This window comes from Panthera tigris, chromosome B3 (genome assembly GCF_018350195.1).
Source record: "Panthera tigris isolate Pti1 chromosome B3, P.tigris_Pti1_mat1.1, whole genome shotgun sequence".
In the NCBI taxonomy this organism is placed as follows: Eukaryota; Metazoa; Chordata; class Mammalia; order Carnivora; family Felidae; genus Panthera; species Panthera tigris.
In genome coordinates, this window is record NC_056665.1 from 117,023,308 (window position 1) to 117,047,727 (window position 24,420).

Here is a 24,420-nt window from a genome sequence, read left to right on the forward strand (position 1 = left end):
CGTGACATGATATTAGTTTCAGGTGTACAACATAATGATATGATATTTGTACATATTGTGAAATGATCACCACAGTGAGTCTAGTTAACGTCCATCACCACATAGAGTTATACTTTCTTTCTTGTGATGAGGGCTTTTAAGATCTACTCTCTCAGCAACTTTTCAAATATAGAATGCAGTATTGTGAACTACAGTCACCATGCTGTACGTGACATCCCCTGACTTATTTACTTATAACTGGAAGTTTGTACCTTTTGACCTTCTTTACGCATTTTGCAAACCCCTTACCCACCACCTCTGGCAACTGCCAAGATTTTGTCTGTATCTGTGAATTCAGCTTTTTTGTTTGCTTGCTTGCTTTTCAGAATCCACATGTAAGAGAGATCATATGATATTTGTCTTTCTCCATTTCCATCACTTACATCACTTAGTATAGTGCCCTGTAGGTCCATCCATGTTGTTGCAAATGACAAGATTTCCTTCTTTTTTATGGCCAAATAATATCCCATTGTGTATATAAACCACATCTTTATTCATTTATCCATTAATTGTCAGTCCTTTTATGTATATATTGGTGATGTATTGTTCAGGAGTTTACAACTGTATATATGTATACATATATATGTATATACAACTATATATGTATATATATATATATATGTATATATATATACACAACCATGTAAAAATCATGCATACATGCACTAGTGGATGTGGATGTGTGTGGATGGGTGAGAAAGAGAGAGAGAGAGATTGAGGTTGAGATTTTAAAGAAATATAAAATAAAAGCATATCACAAGATGGAGATAAACAAATGCATTTACTTTTGGAAGATGAACTTGACCCTGCTGTGCTTTTGGATTATACCCAGCCTCATAAATCTAACTTCGGGCTTTTAGCAGACAGGAGACCACGGAAAAACATTCAAGCTTGTGTATTTTCAGACAGGCTGTCTTACTTTGGGTGTTGTGTGTTTAACCCACACTGTCAAGTTTCTGTAAACAAACCTGCAACATGATCCATCTGACTGCTCCCTGGTTATTATTCAATTATCACCTATTCTGCTGATTAACAGTCTCAACCAGGTGACATTTCCTGCATGGAACTGACACCCTCCCTTGATGGATCACATGTCCAGATGTAATCAAAACTGTGAAGGGAAAAAGCAGAGAACTTCATCTTCAGTACAGAGTTCTCTCTCCTAGTTCTTTCTAGTTTATTCTTTCCTGAGGACGGTCATCTATCCTCTAGTGGAGAACCCAGGGCAGGGCTGCGGGAGTCTCCACTTCAAATGCAGACATTAAGGATGAGGAATGGGGGAGACATTGTCTGTAGAGAATTTTAAAATAATAAAAGGGAATGCAAGTCATTATGTTACCACCACACATGTCTAAATAAAGTTGGTGTTAAAATACTCCTCTCCCTAAAATTATTGAGTTGGCTTAAGAGTTCTTAATTGCTATAGTTACTATTGAGATATAATGTTGTATATGTAAGCTTTAAATTAGTATATTTTAATTACCTATCCTTAATAACCTCCTATTCTAGGTGGAAGTTAATCAGAAAACCAATAGTTATTCAGAACTCCCAACACAATTAGCAGAGCGTGCACTCATTTTAAGAGTAAGTGCAGAACAGTTTGGAATGAGCCACGGTTCACGTCTGAAACTTCTATGGCACTATTTAAATAGTTTTAATAGGGGCGCCTGGGTGGCTCAGTCGGTTAAGCGTCCGACTTCAGCTCAGGTCGCGATCTCGCGGTCCGTGAGTTCGAGCCCCGCGTCGGGCTCTGGGCTGATGGCTCAGAGCCTGGAGCCTGCTTCCGATTCTGTGTCTCCCTCTCTCTCTGCCCCTCCCCTGTTCATGCTCTCTCTGTCCCAAAAATAAATAAAAGGTTAAAAAAAATTAAAAAAAAAATAGTTTCAATAGATTAAAGTAAACACTGATAGCACAATGAGACGGACTTAAGCTGTTTCGATTCTGTCGTTCTGTGTGACCCTTTGCAGTTTATACTTGAATTTAAATTTTGTGTTTGAAATTGAACAAGAAAATGACATTGTTACTTAGTGGTATGATTTAGTAACTACCTAAATTGTGGGGTTATTTTTTTTTTTGGTGGATATTTCTGTTTTATCAAAATTCACTTATTTGTTATTGTCAGGAAGGAGAGGGTGTTAAAAATGACCTGCCCCAACTGTCAGATGCATAGATGCACCCTGGAATTATCTTTTCCTTTCAGTTCCCCAGAGTGTCATTGGGAAATCTAGAGCTAAGGGCAGGTGGAAGAGAAGTCTTCTAACTGGAGGGGACATGGTTTGGATGTTTTTAAAGGAACCTTCAGCTTCAACATATTTCCCCAAACTTGGTCTGCGGGAGAAGGAGCCCTGCTGGCCATTTTGGTTCTACGACAGTCCTTTTTCCTAAGGTGCATGATTCGAGTCTGAGGTTCTGTCAAAAATATATTTAAAGCTTGGGTGTCATATACACCGCACCTGAAAGTACATCCTCACAGCCATTCAAGATCCTTTAAAAAAATTGTTTTAATGTATATTTATTTTTGAGAGAGAGGGAGACAGAGCATGAGCAGGAGAGGGGCAGAGAGAGAGGGAGACACAGAATCCGAAGCAGGCTCCAGGCTTTGAACTGTCAGCACAGAGCCCTACAGGGGGCTCAAACCCACGAGCTATGAGATCATGACCTGAGCTGAAGTCAGACGCTCAACGGACTGAACCACCCAGGTGCCCCCAAGATCCCTTTAAATGTTTAGATGTTATGTTAAAATACGTATGGGGGTTCCTAAGTTCTCAGTCCTCTTTCAGAGATGACATGAGGAAGAAAAGTTCAAGGCTGCCGCTGTCCAACAGTGTTTGCAGACAATGTGCACACGTGGGGGATGGTTTCAGAAGCCAATCTCCTCAGGGTTGATTGCAAAAGAATTCTTGAGACAGAAGGTTCAGACAATTGGGATGTATTCCTTAAATCACATAGTAAGGAGCTGTGTTATTGGGAGTCTGTTTGCTCCTGGTTCACCAGACTTAATATATGTTTTCTTATTTAATGGTCCAAACAATGAAGTGAAGCTTTGCTACGTGGGGCTCTTCTGAGGAAGGTGCAGCTGACTGACCCTGCCGGCCCCCATCCCCCCAGGGGTTGTTTAGCAGTGGGGCTGAGATTCTCACCCAGCCAGCCTTGGGCATGGCTTCACCTCCTCTCTCTCATTTTTACGACTGGCTTTGATCTTCAATGTAATGCTGAACAAAGAATTTCAGTGGGGGGGCACCTGCGGGGCTTAGTCAGTTAAGCATCTGACTTTGGCTCATGGTCGGGATCTCATGGTTTGTGAGTTCCAGCCCTGCATCAGGCAGGCTCTCTGCTGTCGGCAGAGACGCCCCTTCAGGTCCCCTGTCCCCTCTTTCTCTGCCCCTCTCCAGCTCATTGACTCTAAACAAACAAACGAACAAACTATAAAAAAAAGTTTTCAAGAATTTCAGTGGGACGAGTGGAGACGGTGGCATATATCCTGAACTGCACTTTAATTTGTAGACATGGCCAAAATCTATTTTCAGTCCGGAATAAATAAAGGTAGAGAAAAGCTCTCCCAAGCTGACCTTTCAATTTGCCACTGAGCAGCTCCTCTGGAATGTTCCGAAAGAGAACTCACTCTTGCCAGAGGGCTTAGCAAAGCTGAGAAACTTTGTGCTGTTGGATAAGCGCTTTTCCTCCTCCTCGGAGAGTGGTCCCTGTGGACCAAAGGGAGAGGACTGGCGTCTCCAGCAGCAGGGCTCTCCTGTCTGTTCCTAGTCCCTGCCCTTATGGCATCCCTCATCTTTTTGTCCCGCTTCCTCCCACCTGAAAATGCTTGCAGAATCCTATCGGATGCCAACCCGCTTCTGTAGTAAGCAATATTTGGGGGATTTTCTCAGAGGGTCGGGAAGCATTTGTACATGAGCGAAATCAGTGAGCAAAGGGCCAGAGCAATATAAATCAGAGAAGCAGCTCAGATTGGGGCTGCCCTGATGCGGCTCTGCCTCTCATGGAGCATCTCGTTGTGTGGCCCTGTTTCCTCCACCTGCTGCCCCTGCCCTAAGAGAAAAGGAACTTCATTTTTGTCTCACAGTTGGCCTACTTTAAAACCCTAAACTGTAGAGTGACCCTTCATCTGTGGCATCGTTTTTGAATCCCAGCATGTCCTGGCCTCTTGAAGCCATTGTCTATGTGAACAGCAAATACCAGGCCCCATTTGTGATCTCCAACGAACTCGGAGGAAGGCGGCTGGTTTAAGTCCTTGGGGCATCGTGGATGTAAAGAGAACGGGCCTACCGTTCACGGAGCCAACTGTGGACGTGCGCCAAGTAGTTCCTACTCCACAGAGGTGCTGGGGGGATTAAATGCGTTACTACGTAAAAATATTTAAAACTGCGTCTGTCCTACCGTGAGAGCTCCGTTCCATCTGTTTCCTAGTATTCGTGTCAGTAGTCGTGTTGTTGGGTTCTCCCTGTTTTTCACATGCTTCCCCAGTGCTTTTTTTCAGAAGCACGTAAAAATACTCAGTTTACCCCCTCTTAGCTATGGGAAACGCTGCTGGGCACTTCAGGCCCATCTGCTAGACACGTTATTTGTCCTCCTTCACCATGCTGGGAATATCAAATACCAATTGTGGGGCTGGGAGGCAGGGCTGTGGGGCCTTGCAGACTCCCCGTGTTTCCCTTGGGAGGTGCAAGGCTGCAGATCCCCTGTATCCCAGATGCCCAGATCTTTGTTCTATCAACTGTGTGGCCGAGTACCCAGGCCCCTTCAGGGGTGCCTGGCCCTTTGGCTTCCTTTCCTTCCCTCCTTTGTCACCATTCTATCCCAAAGACTGCTTTTCCCGGGGAGGCCCTGAAAGCTTAAGTGGGCTTTCTAGACCCAGACGCGCAGGACCGACTCCTGCTGTGTTTGGTCATTTCCTCCCAAGACAGGGAGATCTCCCTGGCTGCTTCCTGGGGCAAAAGGCAGGGCACACACTGGGTGGCGGGTGTGGTGGGAGAAAATCACCTAAGTTAATTTATTGAAATATGACCCGACAACACCAGAGGAACTTTAGAAAGGCTTCGCCAGCTTCCAAGAGTAAGACGGTGTCACCCGTGTCTCACCACCAGATCCCCAAGGCCCGACGCGTGGTCTAGGAAATATTTGGAAACTGTCACGCGCAAGAACGTCCTTAGTGGTATAATTGTTTACTTCCCCGGATCCACCAAAAATTATGGCCGGTTAGTTTGTTTTTTTAGTCATTTAGACACAAGCTGTTTTTGAAGACTCAGAGAAAAAAAAAAAATATCCCACGATACAACTGTTGGGATAGCTTATATTCAAGTTTGCATACTTTGTGTAAATTAACAACGTCAAAGTGTATCCCATGGGAATCAACATCTTGGAATCACATTTACCCAATGAGTCTATCGAATTAAGTTCAGTAGATGTTTCTGATCCCATGGCACATCCTCAAATTAACAATAAAAGTCATAGAATTTAAAGTGAAGGTCCAAGGAGAGGGCATGCTGAGTAAACAGTCTTGTGTAGTTAAAAGACTCAACAACAGATGGTAGGAACAGCAAAGTGTAGGAAAACTGCAAAAAAAAAAAAAAAAAAAAAAAAAAACTTCAAAAAAACAAATGGGTCCTTAAAATAGATGAATGCCAAATAAAACAGAAGAGTGTGAGGAGCCATAGTTTTAGTTGAAAGTGAAGGCTTTCACATCAGCTCTGGTGGGGCCTGGAAAATTCCTAAGTATGGACCTGATGAGAAGGTTTAATAGGGGAAAAAAAGGAAAACATTGGGACTACTATCAAACATTTTAATTATAAACCATAATTTTCATATGGAATGAAATCATGGGATACTTTTCATACAAAAAAAAAAGTTATGCTTCGATTTAAAGTGTTTATGTGGGAAATGTTCAGAGGTCAATTGTTTTCAGGGGAAAACCGAGCAGAGCTGGTATTAAGTGGTAATTTCCTAAATTTAGCTCTTACGCCAATCTTCCCAAAAGTCATTGTATCTGTCTAACAAGAGCCATTTACCATGATTTCTGCCAGAAAGGGTAAACCTTAGAATCAGAAGATACCAGAGTTTGACGGTCCTCTGTGATCCTCTGCTCCAACTGGCTCATTTCACAGGCAGGCAAGGGAGTACAGAGTCAGAGATGTGGGTTAAGTGAGCTCTCCAAGGTCTCGTGGCTCATTAGTGGTGGGATCAAAAACTAAAACCAGCTTTCCTGGCTCTTTTTCCAGGCCTGAGATCTAGAGCCATGACCCTCCCAGGTTGCTGGCTCCTTCCTTTTGGGGCCACAGATAAGCACTAATCTTCTAGAACCTTCCAGTCAGACTTCATGCTCCAGGGTTGTGTCCAGAGTTAAAGGGGGTGTTGTGCTAGGCTGGAAGCAGAAATTGTGAAATTCAAACACGTTGGCAAATGCAAACACAGGGATAAATCCACTCAAATCAGGGCAGAAAGCTTTCCTTACATAAATTGCTGTTGGAAAGAACGGTAAAAACTTACCCACAATCCATGAATGTGTTAATTGTTTTTTTTTCTTCCACAGACACTCACTAATTTATTCTGAAGGGAATGATACATTTCCAAATTCCACTTTTACTTTCAAGAAATTCAAACTTCAAAAAAAAAAAAAAGTTGAACACTGTATTGTGATTGCTTCAATAGTTAAGAGTATCGGCTGTCATGACTTTGAAAAATCATTAGCAAAAATTGGCCGTGAAAAAGGGAAATCTGTCTAGTTCACAAGCATTCATCTTATACGAGTAAGCAATTCCTAATCTCTTGTTGGAGAGAAACGCGGCACCTAACTGCGTGCTGTCGGGATCGGCTCCCCCCGCACAGTGATTGGCCTCGACGGACCTCCGAGCCTGGCTGGGCTCCAAGCCTTGGCTGAACCTCACACTTTATCCCCTCGGTGATTCCTTGCTCCTCCTCCTTCCTCTCCTTCATCTGTCTAGCATCTTTTATTTATTCATTTATCCCACCCATATTTCTTGTGCCAAGAAGAAAGGTTAGTTGTGTGCCAAGCAAGGTACCGGGTACAGGGAAAATACAATGGAAAGCGAAAACCGACAGCCCTCTCTGCCCCCCTGGAGCTTAGAATCCCATGGAGGACACAAATGTTAGGCAAGAATGAACAGGCATGAGTGGGGACACTCAAAAGAGAGGTGCACAGTGATGAAAGAGACCAGCACAGAATTTGAGTAGGCTGACCTTGAGCTGAAGTAGGACAGACAGGTTGGTGTAAGGAATGTCATTACAGGTATAGGTATGAATGTATGTATTTGTTACAGGGGCTGGACGTTATGCAATTGTAGTCGTTGGTTGTGCAGCCTCTGTAAGGCTGTCGTCCTAACCTCTGATCCTCCGATGTGGAAGCTCAGAGTCCGGAGGACAGGCAGCCAGCAATGGAAGATGATGTAAAGTAAGGAGAGGGAGCACAAGTCAGGAACCACACCCACGCGGGAACCCGTGAGGATTGACTGAGACCCATGTCAATTCTCACCGCCTCCCTTGAGGATGTAGTCCTGCAGCACGTGCTGGCTCCCTCATCACAGAGACCAACACGCACCCAGGAGTCAGAGAAGCTGAAGGAAAATCCAGGGAGAGGTGGGACAGTCGCAGGTCTGGCTGCTGCCCTGCCCCAAGGAGGGGAGCCCTCCGATAAGGGACATGGCGTGAGTTGTGCTCACTTCCTCTCTCCATTCCCACAAGGAATGTCCCTGGTGGCCCACCCTCACCGGAAACAGTGGGGAAAGGGAACCTGGGGAAGGGGGTTCAGCCTAGCCAAGTTGATGCTTTACAAAGCTACCCAGGCAGCCTGGACACGGTGTAGGCAATGGGTGTGCAAAGCCTTCCACATTCCTCTCTGGCTGCTCCCACCCAGGTCTCCCTGGTCAGTGTGCACTTTCAGAGACATAACCTCTCCACTGTGCAGGAAGTTGCACTGGGGACAGGTTTGGAATTCCCGGATGAGCTGCCAACAGGTGAAGGGAGGGAAGCAGCGGCTAATAACATTACAAGTCCCTTTGGCAGTGATGCAAACCTCCACTGTCACAAGTAGGACAAGTGGAGGGAAAGGAGGCTCTCTTAATGGCCAAGTCAGGTAAAGGGTGGCAGGCTTCCAAAGACAGTGCTGACCCCTGCATGGCATGTCAGTGGAACGAAGAGTCTGATGTCATTACATCTCTGGTATGTCTGCTTACATAGGATGTTTTTCTGTCTCCTCCTACCGGTGGATCTCGGAGCCATGCACAAGAGGGTCTGATACAGTTTGGCCCCCCACTTTTGCCAGTGTTGGGGAACCAGGCCTGTGCCTATAATGAGACATTCTGTCTTATTTGTGACACCAAGTAGCTCAGCGGTCCTTCAGATTGGCTGTGCCGTGGAATCACCTGCAAAGCTTTACAGTCTGGCCAGATCCAAGTCCCCCACAGCTGGGGGTGAGGACAGGGCATCACTAGTTTGTAGAGGCCCCAAGGTGATGCTGGTGTGGAGCCAGGGTTGAGAACCAGGGATCTAGCCTAACTCTCCTGTTTCTAGGTAGTGAAGCTCAGCCACGGAGAAGTTGACTGCGCCCTAGGATGGGACCCCAGTGTCCTCACTCTTCGACTCGGGCACTTTCCACTGGGTATCCTACGGTATCCCCCGATGAGACTAAGAAACCTAAATTGAAATTGCATTCTCTGAGAATGTGTTTCTGAAAATGTTATTTAGAGAAGACAACGAGATGGGTAACTCATTCACTCAAACTCCTGAAGCGTGTGGACAAACATGTGCTTCCCAAAGGTCTGCCTTAGCTTACCTTGTCCACAGCATGAGAAACAGAAAGTAGGTGAGTCTAGGAATATGTTGTTCCACGGGATGCATTTCGGAATGATTCTAGCAATTTCAGGAGAGCCTTAATAGCCAATAATAGGTCTCCTAAAAATGAAACCATCTTCACTGGCATATGGTCACATGCTCAGCCTAGAATAGAGCCAGGAGCCTCTGTAACAGTCCGCTTTAAAAAGAAAACCAATAGAGAGAAGGAAATGGCAAATTGGATTAAAACAACTTTTGTAAATGAGCTGAGCAACATCCACCCTACAGTCTGCCCTCATAATTATCACTAATTATTTTTTAATAGAAACAAAATCAAATGATCAGACACTTTCAGTCCGTGGCAAATCACATGATGTACCAATATCTACTGTTATTATCTTCTGTATTTAAAACTATCTTCAGTATCAATCACATTTTTAATGTTATTACAAAATGTCTAGTGGTAGGGAATATTTATGATGTTCACATTTATGATGTAAATATCTGCCATTTTTTTTTAACTCATGTATAATTGACCTGCCATGTTATATTAGTTTCAGGTCTATAATAACGTAGTGATTTGACAAGTCTATACGTTATTCAGTGCTCACCACAATATGTTGTATGGTGACAGATGGTGGCTATTTTTATACAATTTTAAAGAACAATTGTAACATTGTTTCTATAAAAACCACACATTCTCATTTCAAAGAATTCAAGAGTCATGGACAAGTACAAAGAAAAAAAAAAAGTAAAATAATCTTCCAGATTGCACCATCCAAAAATAACCATGTGGGATATCAGGTGGACATCAGTTTAGATTCTTTCAAAGAATATGTGTCGGAGAGAGAAGCTATCTAGACAGACAAACTGTAAAATGGGGATCACACTCTAACACCTTTTTAAAATTAAAAAATACAGGGGCACCTGGGTGGCTCAGTCAGTTAAACATCTGACTTTGGCTCAGGCCATGATCTCACGGTTTGTGGGTTCGCGCCCCGTGTTGGGCTCTGTGCTGACAGCTGAGAGCCTGGAGCCTGCTTCCGGTTCTGTATCTCCCTCTCTCTCTCTCTCTCTCTCTCTCTCTCTCTGCCCCTCCCCTGTTTGCACTCTGTCTCTCTCAACAATAAATAAAATTTTAAAAAATTTAATTAAAAAATACATATTTAGGTCAATTTTACTTACACACAGGAGTAAGAAACTGAAGTAACACTGGGAATTCCAAACGTCACGTAAATGTTTACCACCTAACACGTTATTTCCTTAAAGATGCCTTCACAAAAGAGATTATGAAAGTGATTGTAGTCATATTTGTATTGACTATATGGTTCAGTTTTATATAGTATCGATCCACTCCCTGCTCTGAAAAATAAATATTAAAACATCTTCCCATTTTTTTCTCTCCCCCACCTCCTAATTTTTTCAGTTCATTCTGATTCTTTCACTCAACACACGTTAACTGAAGGTCAGCTTTGTGCAAGGTACTTTCAGGGTGCTGGGCCTGTGGCTATAAGCTGCAGACAGACCAGACCAAAGTCTCACCTGTCATGACTTCTTGCATTTTAACAGAGAGAAAAAAATAAATGACAATTTTGCCATTGTGCTGATTCTGTTCACTAAGCCTCACAATTGCCCCGTGTTGTTTCTACAATTGAATTCGTTCAGTGCATATATCTAATCTAAGTAGAGGGCTGGCAGGCGAGAGGGATGGCCAAACACGCTTTATAAAAATAGGAGGGTCCTTTAAATTCACCTCCATCAGTGAAAGTCAGCCCATCCTCGACTTATCTTCTTACCTTCATTTCTCCCCACCTCCTTCTCCATTTTGAAGAAGGAAAAACTGAGGTGCCTGGCTGGCTCAAGTCAGTTAAGTCTCCAACTCTCAGTTTTGGCTCAGGTCATGATCTCTTGGTTCGTGGGATCAAGCCCTGTGTCGGGTTCTGTGCTGGCCGTGCAGAGCCTGCTTGGGGTTCTCTCTCTCCTTCTCTCTCTGCCTCTCTCTCTCTCTCTCAAAATAAATAAATTTTAAAAAAAAATTTTAAAAGAAGGAAAAAGGTCTCTCCTTTCCAGATTCGCCAGCAAAGTTTCCCCATTATGCTTCCTCTCATGTTTGCTTTTGAGGAGCAAGGACCAGGGTGAGGGCAGCAGTTATAGTCTGAGCCTCTCTCCACTGCCTCCCTGCAGAATGTCCTTGACTGCGGCTTTACACACGTGTGGCATTGGTGTTATTAGGTCTCTTTCCCTTTTTGGCTTTTATTTGGTTTTCACTATTTTGATATTGTAATTGTTCATTTTATTAAGTGTCGCTAAGTTAGAGAAAAGTTATGATCGGCCTTTGCTATCCTATGTTTAATCTTTACTTGGAAATACCATTACGAACGCAAATCCCTGATATAAGATCAAACCATAATGTGTTTCCTGGAGTAGGGGTAGAAGAGGTAGGTTAACTAAATTTTCCTTGTCTGCTTCATGTTGGATCCATTCCTAAAGAATAATTGCTACTCTGTCTCTTCTAAGTGTTCCCAGCCCTGGCCTGTTCCCCTGAAGGGCTTCATGGCAGAGGGGAGGACCTTTGGGAACTGGCTAGGTTCACAGGACCCATTGTCGCAACACATCTCACCACTTGTGAGGGTATCACACAACTATTGCGTTGCCAGAGATAAAGAGCAAAATTCGCAAATGATTTTCTGTCTGTGAGATGTCGTCGAGCGAGAGGGTGCTCAGTGGGGAGGGCTGGACTAGGTGGCCTCAGAGGTCCCTTCCAACCTTGCAGTTCTGTGGCAGTTTGGGATTTTCAAGTGATTCTAATGAGAAAGGAAAGGATCTAAATATATTTTTTAAAAAACCATGTAGGAACATTTCTGTAGGGCTTAGGTATTGAAAGGATGCACGTAACAAAGCAAGGAGGCTAAGGAGAAAAACATAAAGTATCCAAAGCTGAAAGAATAATATTCAGACAGGCTAACAGTGAGAAAGGTTGGAGTCTTGGGAAACATCCCGAGGTCAACAGTGACAAAAAAAAGATTGAGAGCCCCAAGAAGGATGAGTGAAGGCCTCAAGAGGAAACAGAGGGCTCACTGATGATATTTGAAGATAGTTTAATAACAAGACTTTTTAAAGGTATGGGTAGAGTACAGAAAGTAACAAAAGAAGGGGCAAGTCAGAACCTGAGAATAACTGGGAGGGGACACAAGACAGAAGCAGTGGCTCTCAGTGGTGGACCCCAGCCAACCCAAGGAATCACGCAGGGTGAGCTGACCCCACTGTCTTTCTCTTCTCCCTCCTCCCTTGAGTGCTGCTACCTCGGATTGGCTGAACCCAACGGAAGCCAGAGGGCAAAGGGACCCACTGATCCCGTCCATCCAGGACAGCCTGTCTGGGGTGGTGTTTCTTGAGGGACAAACAAGACGTCCCAAGACATCTTGCTGAAACAAGATGTTCAGCAAGAAAGGACAAAGAGGGGACAGAACTACTCACTACTTAAAGAAGTCGAGTTATTACAGTACTTGACAGTAAGTAAGCAGATGAATTCAGCACCTTCTCCATGTTTATCCTTCCTCTCAAAGACCGTGGTCTAACTGGAGAGAAATAAGCAAACAGGACTGACACCAAAGAGTCAAGACAGTAAACCAAGTACTAAATTACTTTAAAGCAGTTCAGCCTGTGGGCCTATGTGAATTGTATCTGAGAATGTTGGGAAAAAATTATGTTCCAGTTCCAGAAAGGGTCAAGATAATACATTATTGAATTGATAATTATTGAATAGATAATAAACTTACTGCAATTAAAAGGAACGTTAAAGGTCTCGGGTACCTTAACTTCTGGAAGATATTTGATGGCGCCTCTCACACTTGGGGTGGGAATACTGCTGGGGTAATACTGGTGTAGAGTAAGGTTGCATTTACCCCCTGGCCAAACAGTTCTACACAGTGAGTGTTAATCGGCAGTGATGCTGACATAGCACAGAGGAGAGAGAGCACGGGACCCTCGGTGGCCCACTCCTGTTCAAGTTTTGGTGAAGGACTTGAATGAAGACAGGAGGTGTGTTCCTATCAAAGTTATGACTGATTCAAACCTGGGAATGAAACGCTATTCTGAGCAACTCCCTTAAGACGCCTCAGGGTACAATGCCATGGGAGGGGCAGAAATTCTGGATGGATGGAAAAATACTGACAGAAGCTTGAGGGAAGGTGTTTGATGAAGTTTGTCTGATATCCTCTGGAGGGAAATGGAGCCAGGCTGGTCCTTCTCTCTTGGACTAGTGCTGCCTCTGAACTTGAGATTCCAGCCTCCTGTGAATGCCCCTTCACCCCTGAGGGAAATTCTGAGGCCATCTTTCCCTCTACTGCCAACAGCATACTGTGTGAGCTGTCCCCAGGAATGCAGAGACATCACATGCCTTGGGATGCTCTGTGTGGCCCCCACACAGCGAGCATGGCAAAAAAGGCCAAATGAAAGCATTTTAAAAGATCTTGAGGCGCCTGAGTGGCTCAGTCAGAATAAGTGTCCAGCTCTTGGTTTTGGCTCAGGTCACAATCTCATGGTTTGTGAATTCGAACTCCGCCTCAGGCTCTGTGCTGACAGCATGGAACCTGCTTGGGATTCTCTCTCTCTCCCTCTCTCTCTCTCTGTCCCTCCCCTGCTCACACACACACACACACACACACACACACACACACTGAATTTAAATAAATAAACTTTAAAAAGAAAAAGTTCTCAACTGATGGACCAAATGAAATGAAATGTGATGGAGTAGAATTGTACGGTTTGTAGAGCTAATTTGTCTGTCCTGTACTAAAAAAGGGCCAAAGTGAAGGCTCAATGACAGGGCTGCCCATGCCGTCACCGCCACAGGTGGAAGTATAGTGTCTAACTTCGGAGACGTGACACGGCGAGAGCATACCGGAAGTGCTATCCACAAGGGAAGGCACCCACTCTCAGAGAACGATGACAAATCTCAGTTTCTCACTGGGAGAGTGACTCACAAGGTGATGAAGCTGGCTCCTTCATCAGCATGAAGGAACACGCAAGAAAGTGGGGCCCCCGGAGAAGAGAAACACTCAAAGGGATTCACAAGAAGTTGAAGAAGGCAGAGCTAAGCGAGATAAGGTTACAGGGAGACTGATTTAAAGACCAGTGTAAGAGGGGGGAAAAAAAATCCTTGACAATCAGAGGTGTTTCAAACAGAAGCAGCCGCATTTTGAGATGGGGGTCACTGGAGCGAGAACGTGAGGACAGGGCTGGGGGACACCTGTCTGAGAGGCTGGGCTTTGCCCCTGCAAGTTCCTCCCTGCCTTCCCCAACCCGCTCCTTCACGAGCCTGCACCTCGCCCAGGACAGCGGAAGGCAGCGCGGAAAAGAGAAAGAAAAGGACCTTTTCACAACAGGTTCACCCCTTCTTCTGCCCGAAAAGGTGACCAGTTGGTCTGCCCTGAGCAGCATAACAGACCGACCCAAAATGGCCACTAAACAATGGTAGTAATCCCTTACGTTTGTTAGGCTATTGAAACTCTCAAAGGGACATTTTTAACAAAGCAAGGAGTAAGGAACTCATTTTTAGAAGAGCCGGGTTCAGAGGCCGGCCCCACTGATGACTGACTTGTGTCACCTCGGGCGGTCACCTGAGCCTCACCTGCCCACCCAGGCTGGTTGTCGGCAGCCTAGACAGGTTGTCGGGAGCCTAGACTGCCAATGACGTAGGCAGTGTTTGTACGTGCACACCCACGCAAACGTGTACACGTGTGGCAATGGCTGCCACCTGTCACCCATGCAGCCTCACGTCACCACACGCGAGCTCGTTCCCGGCAGTCGAGGCACAGACCTCACCACTTACCCTGGGTCTCCGCGCCTGCCCCCCCCCCCACCCTTAGCTGAAGGAACCACTGCCAGGGACTCCCTTCCGTGCTTGGGATCTCATTTCCCACTTCCTGACGTGTAAGCAGCTCTCACTTCTGACTGCGGTCACTGCCTCATAGCCTCTTTTGAAAATCAGAGTGCCGCCTTCGTGTCTCAGGTCTGCTGTTTTCTTATTATAGCGAGGCCCTCTCCTTTCAAGGTGTCCTCAAGGGGCTGGGGATGTCTGAGTCCAGACTCTAATGGCACGGTAGCCAATAAATTGGAGGAAGTATAAGGGGGTGTTGAAATGCTATCCAAGAGCCTGGGCAAAAGGTTCCGGACTGAAAAGGAAAGCGCTCCTTAGCAAATCGTCCCCTGAGCACTCACGGTGCCGTCTGCACGTTCAGTGCTGGGAAGTTACAGCAGAGGCAGTTGTTGTGTGTGGGTAGGGTCCCGGGGCCTGGGACTACACAGAGGCGGTCAAGTATTTAGGAAGGGAATATAGGCTGGGGGTGGGGCAGGAGGAGGGTGTCCCTGGCCCATCCGTAGTAAACGCCTCCACTTTTGTACTGTCTTTGTGTTTGGTCATCTCTGTTCTTCCCCTGTAGTTCATGGGCCATTATGTCAGTGTGCTTCAGGGCCAAGACTTACAAGGCAGCCTCCCCATCAAGGTTGGTTACAGGTAATAGATTCTGGGAAATCAGCCTCCTTCAGGCTGTATTTGGTAAGAAGGGTGCAGGGAGAGCAGCAGCCCGCCCTGGGCTCTTGGATTTGCCCACCGTGGGCATCCAGTCTTGATTTCCTAGTTGGCGTGGTGCATTGCTATTCAGGACCTGCGTGTAACATTAACTCAGACTTGATGAAAACAACTCATGAGAATCCCTAAAGCCACATTTGATAAGGAAAACTACAGACAGTCGACCTTGAACAATGCAGAGGTTGGGACACCAACCTCCTTACCCCCACTCCGATGCAGTTGAGAATCTGCGTATGACCTTTGACTCCCCAAAGCTCAATTACTAATAGCCTACCGTTGACCAAAAGCCTTACCGATAATATAAACAGTCAATTGACACATAGTTTGTATGTCATATGTATTATAGACTATATTCTTACAACAAAATAAGCTAGAGAAAAGAAAATGTTAAGAAAATCATAAGGAAGAGAAATCACATTTACTATACTGTATATATTGAGGAAAAAATCTACATATAAGTGGACCAGTGTAGTACCAACCTGTGCTGTTCAAGGGTCAGCTGCACAATTTTCTCTAGTTACACTGACATTGTTACTAATTGTTAGTAATTAATTTTGTGGATTTGTATTGTGTCATGACATATTGTAGACATTGTTACTAATAATTAGTAATTAATTATGTGGATTTGTATTGTGTCATGACATATTGTTTTGTATGTTCTAATAGTAAGTCCCAAGGTCCTTCTCTCTTAAAAACTGGTGACCATCTTTAACCCTTGTGGCAGATCACAGATAGTTCGGGAGCAATCTGAGTCCCCCCCTACGTATCCCATGCAGCATCACTTCAAGCTGCCTGTGTGTTAGGGTGCTTACTTTGTTTTCTCCAAAACCCTCTTTAGGCTTTGATCGTGTGCTTGTTCAAAGAACCATCTTGCAGTAATGAGTCTGTATTGGCTGATATCTGTGGAAAGCTTTGTTTCCCTCTAGGACTCGGGATCTGCTATTCCCCATCCCTCAAATGAGCGCCGTATTCCTTCACTGACACTTTCACCCCAATGAGGTCAGTGTTATTCCGGGCACTGAGCTGGAATAGCCCTCTTTTAAAGCCCCCTCGGTCAGGAAACATTCCCTCCTTCTAGAATCTGACCTAGTGTGAAACACAGACGCTATGACCTTTCCGACGCGGAGGCATGAAAACCCCTCCGCACAAGGCTGCCACCCTTGTGGTGGGGTGGAAGCTCTGGGGAAATGGCTCATTGCTGTGATGGCAGGGCCGCCCCATGGCCTCCCAACAGATCAAGAGCACCATCACCATCTTGTTTTCTTAACTCATGCTTTCTTACCGCGTTTGTTGGGATCTGCGTAAAACGGGGAAGGTGAGCAGTGTAGGAAAGGGAACCTACATGAGAAAGAGAACAGCCAACGATGAAACCTCAGGGTTTGCTTTGCTTTCTGCTCTCAGGTAGCCTTCCTCTCTACTCCATGGAGTGGAGTCATTGGGGTAATTGGCTCCTGCTTTCTGCAAAAGGCATGCTCCCAAACAGCTGTGTTTTGATCAAGTTTTAATAAGCTGACTCGTGCTCATTAATGCACAAATAACTCTTACTCTTTAAAGGAAAGGTTGAGGGTCCCTTCTGTTGTGACGGCACAAGACTGACTTGCACTAAGATCTAGAGATCCCTGTCGGTTCTCAGATGACTTGAGCACTTGGAAATTCAGCTCCTGTTTACAGTTTTGTCTTTTGATGTTTTAAATGTTTTCGATTTTGATGGTAATCTTTTCAACGCTTACGATATTACATGTATATAGAATGTGCACGGCCGCCTTGTGACAAAGTACTGCCACGAGATTTCAGTGCCCGTGACCCAGACACTATAATAACATCATTTAACTTTAAATGTTTGCAAGCCATAGCTGCCTGTCATTTGGTTGACAGCATCGGTCTCGGACTCGTGTTGTACTTAGTTGGAATCTATCACCAGGTGCAAAAGCAAACCCTCTCTTTTGCCATGAGAGTCCGCACTGGAATGACATTTTTCTAGACCGAGAACTTAGACTCTTAGAGTAGTTAATAAATCGATTTGGCATCACAGAAAAGACATAGTACATCAGTCACACACCACTTGAAGTGTCACCGCCTAATGATAAAGGACAGAAGAGGGCATATTAGGTCACTGACACATTTCTGCTAAATGAAGCCGTGGCAGAATGTACAAACAAGTTTTGTAGTAATTTGGAAAGATAAAAATGATGGGGGAACTGAGACATCGCAGGGTGCCTGCCCTGTGGCATTGTACCTGGCTTATCATGCTACAGATGTCCTCCTCGGGTTCCATCTTGGAACATAAAAACTCAGCAGAAAATACAAAATGGCTCTTATTTTGAGGAAACTAACCGCTATTTTTTGTTTAAGTTTTTAAGCCATGTATCGCAAGGTACACTTGGAGTGATTCTGTAAGAGCTAGTACATGGTTTTAAAAGTAGTAATGATAACAAGAATAATAATAGAGACTCCAGTGAGGGGTCCACCTTGTTCATAGTCAGAAGACTGAAGTTAACAAAAATGTACCATGTAAATTACTCTTTCTGCCACTGTCATTCATGACCTACAAAAACAGCAACTGCATATGGTTTAACCTAAGAAGCACAAAAGTGACAATTTAGTGTCAGCAAGGTGACATCCATCACAAGGATTAATGCTTTTTTTTTTTTTTTGAGAGAGAGAGAGAGAGCACGTAAGCACGAGTGGGGGGGGGTGGGGCAGAGGGAGAGAAAATCTCAAGCAGGCTCCATGCTTAGCGTAGAGCCCAATACGGAGCTTGATCTCATGAGGGCAAGATCGTGACCTGAACTGCAATCAAGAGTCAGACACTTACCCCACTGAGCTTCTCCAATTAATGCTTCGTAATTCGAATTTTACTCTTCGGTGTCTCTGTTTTTATTTGTGCATTCGTTGGCCATATGGCTTATATAAGAACTAAAAGCATAAAAAGTTGATTCCTAGTTTAATGTTTATAACATTGAAGTAAAAATAATGTAAATACCGGAACACCACAAGAACGTGTTCTTTAACAGAGCTCTGTATCATTGCTCACTTTTGGTAAACATTGATCTGAATATTCCTACCACAAACGTTCAGGCTGGTTTTCTTTTCTTGTTATCACCTGCTCTCAGCCCTGAATGCGAGAAGTTTCACAAATATTCCAGAACTGCATTTTAAGCCTCAAACTCATCAAGTATCAGATGTGTAACTGAAGTTGATGGTCTTTAATTCCTCAGTGTGTTTCCAGTTCAAGTGAACCCCAAAGGAGAAGGGGATCCCACACACACAAAAAAGTCAACCAGCGTCATTCCGTTTAGGCCTCTGGCAGAACTCCATGGGTCAGCTGTAAGGAAGCGGCACCCGAACCTGACCTTGGGCGCTAGCGCCCACGTAACCGAATCGGTAGCTGCCCGCCGCTAACAGGAAGCTGGTCGTCCACACTCCGGCTCAGGACGAAGCAAGTATTTCTTTCTTTGAGCTTTCGGGGCCAGTTAGAGAGGATGCTTACAACCAGGGGCCAATCCTGCCGCGGGCATCAGCTGCGCAGATGTTTACTTTCTCCTCGCTTCCACCGCAAAATGGGTCTGATGATAGAGGGCGCGCCCCCTAGCGGGAGGGCTGGGTAGCTTCAAGGGGACACAGAAGATGCTGGCACACAGTAAACATTCGGCGACCGTTGGCTGCCAGCGTCATGACTTCTTCTACAATTACTGTCATTGCTACTGCTGCCGCAGGGGAGGGCCAAGGGACCTAGGCCTTCAGGTATGACGCTGTGGCACCTGATTGTGACCCCTGCATAAAGGGAAGAAATGGACTGCGGGAAGCCAGTATCCTGCTTCCAGGAATGCGCCCTGCCAGCTGAACTGCGCCTGGTGATAAGCACCAGGCTCAGAAAGAACAGGAAAGATTGGGACACCTGGGTGGCTCAGTTGGTTAAGCGGCCAACTTCAGCTCAGGTCATGATCTCACAGTTTGTGAGTTCAAGCCCCACATCAGCTGGTCAGACTGGGGGGAGGGGGGGCGGTGTTGGTGCTTCATTTATTCTCTCTCACCCGTTCCTGCCTTCCGCCAACAGCTGACAGGGGCCAGTGCATTGGGGAGTATCTAAATTCAAAATAATCTTCTTTGTCAGGAAATGGAATTGGAAGTAGGTAAAAAAAAAAAAAAAAAAAAAAAAACAAAAACAAAAAAAAAAAAAAAAACACGTTAGAATAGGATCATGAAGATAGGAAAAGGTGGCTTGGGGGCTTTTTTTGGTTTTTGCTTTGTCTTTTTCTGAAATCGTGGTGCAGCTAGGATACAGACTGGGCCCAAGGATAGGGAGGCACACACGTGGCTCAGCTCTGAGCCCAAGAGAACGTTCCAGACCTCCCCTCATGGAAGGTGACTCGAAGTACACTTGCTCTGTCACGTTGTCCTTTCTCGCCTCTCTTCATGCCCTTTCCTGTCTTCCTCTATCCTTGAATCCTAGCAGATAAAAGCACAGATCTGCTGGGAGGACGCACGTCACAGTGGGTCAGGTGAATTACAGCCATAACACCACAGAGATAAGAAGAAAGGCTGGCGCCTGGGTGGATCTGGGAGGGGGGTGCGGGACACTTGCCGTTATCAAGTTGTGCAGTTTAGCAAATGGCTGGTGGCAGGCTGGAATGATAGCCAGTTAATCTGTTTTGCACGCACTCCGAGGATGCAAAGCTGGAGCCCACCCAGGGTGCAGGCTGTCTTAGATGGCATTTCCCAGCTCGTTGCAGAGGATGCTGGTAAAACTAGCCAGAGACGTGAACAGGCATAGGGGCAAACGCAAGGCGTTGTGGGGGGTTTTTTAACCGTGAAAGAAAGATACTGCTAACTGGCAAGAGGTCCTGAGGTGCTAGCATTGTAATTAGTAAGGATAAAAATACTAGTCAAAGCTAGCATTATGGAAAGCTTGCCTTGATTGAGTACTTTTTCAAATGTGTGACTTTTTTTTTTTCCTTGATACCTGGGCAGGTGAGCCAGGTGGGGGCAAGGGAATCAGCCAGTCTGGGGTTTCTGGGTGAGGGATGGGGCAGGAGGCCAGGGCTGAGGGTCACTAAAGTGTTATCTTACAAAGGGCAGCCCATGAGAGGTTTCTAGGGGCTCCATTATCTGGTGGGTTTAGGAAGCTGGAAATGAGGCTCCGGCAGGTACATACCTTCTCACCTTAGAACAAAGAAGTCGTGCCACGGATGTTCCCGGACGTGAGTTCAAGTCACTCTGACAAGGCATTTTATCCTCCCAGCTCCCGTGAGAAGTGGCTGCTGTCATTACCTTCACCCTATGGGTGAGGCAGCAGACCCACAGAGAAAGCTCATGGCTTCCCCAAGTTCAGGCAGCTTGCAAGTGGCAGAGCCAGGCTATGAACCTGGGCAGTCTGGCTCCAAGTCCCTGCACTGACCATCTACAAGCCGGCCTATGTGCAGGAGACAGACAGCGTGAGGGCACCAGGGACCAAGTCCCGTCAGCTGAACATCAGAGTGTTCGAACTCAAATCCGTTACACAAAACACGATGTGTGTGTGCACGTGATTGTTGATGACATCAGCCACCTCCTTGGTCCCTGCGTGTGCTGGCCCCAGGACTGGATCCTCTGGGATGGGCAGGTCAGATGGAAACCATGGCGCTGCAGACCCAGTGGGCACAAAAAGGTTCCAGATAGTCACTATAACACAAGAGAGAAAACGGTAGCTGCTGAAAGGGAAGTATGGATTAAGTGCGGCAAATTCACGAAGGATAGGGATACTCTTTGCACCTGTGGAGTCAGGGAAGGCTTCCCAGAGGACGTAGTCTTTGTGCTGGGACTTGAAGTAGGAGTAAAACTTGAGATGGAGCAGAGGGCATGAAACACAAGGAGGAAAGGGGGGTTTGGTTCAGGGTGCGGCAAGTGGTCCAATCTGGCCACCTGAGGGTACAAGACAGAGACATGGCCTGAAAGACCAGGAAGGCTGTCCCCGGTGGGCAGGGTGGGGGGAGGAGAGACGTGCGTCCCAATCAGAACAGACTCAGCAGGCAGCTTACCCAAGCCCCTCCGTTTACAGATGACAGACCCAAGACTTAGCGTAAGCGGCTTGTACAACGCATTCGTTAGTTTGTGGCAGAACCAGATCTCACACCGATCGGCTTGCCCCGATTTTCTTTGTACTCCTCCCCAGGTGCAAAGGGGTGAGTGTCAGGGATCTCGCATTGCCAGGAAAGCTCAACTTTTTGCAACCTGCTCTCTGTGAAGTTCTCCAAATACACAGCCCGCCTCTGGAGTTAGTATGAGCTAAGGACCGTCCCCGTCTGCAGGCAAGGCTAAGCACCCACTATATGCTTGGAGAAGCCGAGGATCTGGGGGATCGAGGTGGCTGCAGGCACTTTGGAGAAGCGCGGCCTCCAGTCTGCAGTCCCCTGAGTTCTGGGACCGCTGGCTGACGTGTACTCCTGTAATAAGCTGCCGCCACTGCTCCGTGGTGGCCGAGGCTTTGCTCCGGCTATCTCTGCTTCCCCTTTACTGTCCTTTGATGAATCTAAAACTCTTCTATCCTGCCTACTCGTTTTTTCCCCCCTCTTCTCTCTTGGACGGCAGCATTTCACAGGTTCGTTCAATCCGTATAGCCTGAAAGTCCGGGACACCTTTAAACTCCTGAAGAACCTTCGCACGTGACTTCGGCTGCAAGCAGGTCTCCCTTGGCCTTCATTATTTGCCACTGGAAAATGCTGTAAATGACATCAGACAGACTTCAGACGCCACCTCTGGAACTAAGAAACGAAGCAGTTATTCAGAGCACCGGTGATTGTCATTTTAGAAGAAATAAGAAATCAGTATCGCAGTCGTGGATCCTGGCAGTTTTTTCCTACCTGGAGCTGCTCTCGGTGGAAGCGTTGTGGCTTTCAAGGGCAACAGCGCCCCCGTGTGGTGATACTGTTTATTGCACCCCAGGAGAGCTTGCAAACTCCGGGGCTGCAAGGAAATGCCGGGCGGCCTCAGGCAAGGACATCCATTCACCCCAAAATAATTTCTGCATTAAGCCGACAGGCTGGTTTCTGCCAAAAAGATGAGCGCATTTAAGTTTTACTGTACTGATATTGTGTCTTAAAACTTAGCATCTCTTCTTGCCTGTGAAAGCAGGAAAAGGGCGGCCAGCGGCATGGGTTGCTTGCAATCCTTTCCAGGGTTTGAAAGTGTGGGGTGAGTGGAAGGCGTGGGATTGCAGGGACGAAGTGAAGATCAGGTGGGAGGAGGAGTGGCCCGGCAGGGCTGGGAGCCAGGGAGTAGAGGGGGTAGGGTAACATTTGGTAATAAAAATGATGGGAAGTAGAATAGCTTGTATTTTAAACTAAAATCGATGGCTGCATAGCAACAGAGAAGCAAATCGGTGTCACCAAAATTCAGAATTCCTAGCTCTAACGTGATGCTTTCCATGGCTGCCTCCCTACCTCAGGCGGACTCTCCATGCTCTCTTGAGAAAGAAGGATCTAGTTTCTCCTAACTGTGAGTGTCTGGGATGCCCCTCCAGAAGCTTCCCAAACCACTGTGCCCTGACCTCTGAGGAGCTGAGGTAGAGAAGGACAAGCACAGGACTCGAAACCCCAAGACTGGATTCTGTTCCCAGCATCGTTGGGGTGCTAAGCGGGAAGGCATTCATCACCCACCTCTCTTGTCGTTCTTAAGTTCTCTGCGGACAGCACACCCCTGACACCCGCACCCTGCCTACAGCTCCCCCCTTCTCCTCTCTTGGAGGCCACTGCACCTTGACTTGTGGGCTGCCACAGGGCACAGGGGCTCCAGGGTCCCCACCGGAAAAGCGGAAAGAGTGCCCCCTGCTGACCTCACAGAGTTATCTCAAGCGTTAAACTGCATCTGAGAATGAATTCCTGAATCGTCGCACCTACGATGGGCACCTTTAGATCTATGATAGAAATAAATAAATAATAACCTAAATGGACACAGTGTCTTTATTATTTCTTATAACAAAGGGGCGAGGCAGCCTAGTTCATTCAAGTGGGTGTCTTCATCCTTGGGGAAACCAAATCTAGAGAAATGAGATGGGGAGGTGGCCCCGGCTGGAGAGGAGCGGGAGAAATAAAGGAGTCTCTCTTTTTCCGGGGGAACTCAGGCCCAGTGTCAATGAGCCAGCCCAAGAGACAGGAAGTGGGTGCCCATAGAGGGTGGGGTGAGGGGTATCAAAGGGACAAGGAAACGGGTGTCCCCACGGAGGGGTTTGCTATCCAAACAGGCACAGATTGCAATGAAGCGCCTACCGGTCAAGAAACGACAAGGATTGCCAGGACCCACTAGGGGCCAGGAGAGAAGTACCAAACAGTTTCTCCTTCACAGCCTCCAGGAAGAACCTGTTCTACTGGCACTTTGTGAACTTCTGGCCTTCAGAAGGTGGTCCTTCGGCAGTGTTGGAATGAGGATCACAACTTTGGATAGATTCTTCTACGAACCCCCAGTGTCAGAGCCGGCTATAGACAAGATCATGAAATAGCCAGAAACGGGTCCTCTTTAAAGGGCCTTTTCTTTGCCACCTGTATCTCCCCCGGGGAATATTTATCCGTCCCTCCTGCACATGCCGGAGAGCCGCAGGCTGGCTTTCTCCTCTCAAAACCAAGTGGCTGGCGCCTAATCCTAAGACATGAGGTGAGTTAGAAATAACGATCAGCAAGTATTCATTACACAGTCGTTGATCACATAGGGGTCATGAGTCAGGGTGGCTGCCCACTGTCCCATTCATTTTTTCAGGGCTAGGCTGGGGTCATGAGGGGCAAACAATGTCCCCTCCTCATGTGAGGACATTTACTCAAGGCAGTGAGTGGCTATACAGGTAGCATTTCAGGCATGAGTTGATGACAGTGAATGGAGGTGAGAGGGTCCCCTTGGGCGGCCACCTGCTTGGGGGTTTTCCTGGTGAGGCCTGGTGCTCTACCTGGACCTCGACAAGCCCACGTCTCCTCTCCCAGGGTAATGAGAGAAGGCCAAGCATCGTGTCCTCTTCCAGCCTTTGC

General features: G+C 46.4%; 1 protein-coding gene and 2 long non-coding RNA genes across 4 annotated transcripts in view; 2 read left to right on the forward strand and 1 right to left on the reverse strand.

Moving 5' to 3' along the window:
• Positions 1-19,054, reverse strand: part of LOC122239658 — a 55,182-nt gene extending 36,128 nt beyond the window's left edge. Inside the window, exons 1-4 of one of the 2 annotated variants that reach the window (XR_006218976.1) lie at positions 18,246-19,054; positions 10,024-10,111; positions 8,840-9,037; positions 6,470-6,650 (exon numbers count right to left, since the gene is read on the reverse strand). This is a non-coding gene — a long non-coding RNA (uncharacterized LOC122239658). Of the gene's footprint in view, positions 1-6,469; positions 6,651-8,839; positions 9,038-10,023; positions 10,112-18,245 lie in introns of those variants that run through there. The other variant, XR_006218977.1, reaches the window with a different exon arrangement.
• The window catches only part of RGS6 (regulator of G protein signaling 6), a 585,661-nt gene that overhangs the window by 435,918 nt on the left and 125,323 nt on the right, over positions 1-24,420 (forward strand). The gene's annotated exons all lie outside the window — the stretch shown is intronic.
• On the forward strand, positions 19,074-23,353 carry LOC122239657. The gene is made up of 2 exons (XR_006218975.1): positions 19,074-19,174; positions 21,998-23,353. It is a non-coding gene; the product is annotated as an uncharacterized LOC122239657 (long non-coding RNA).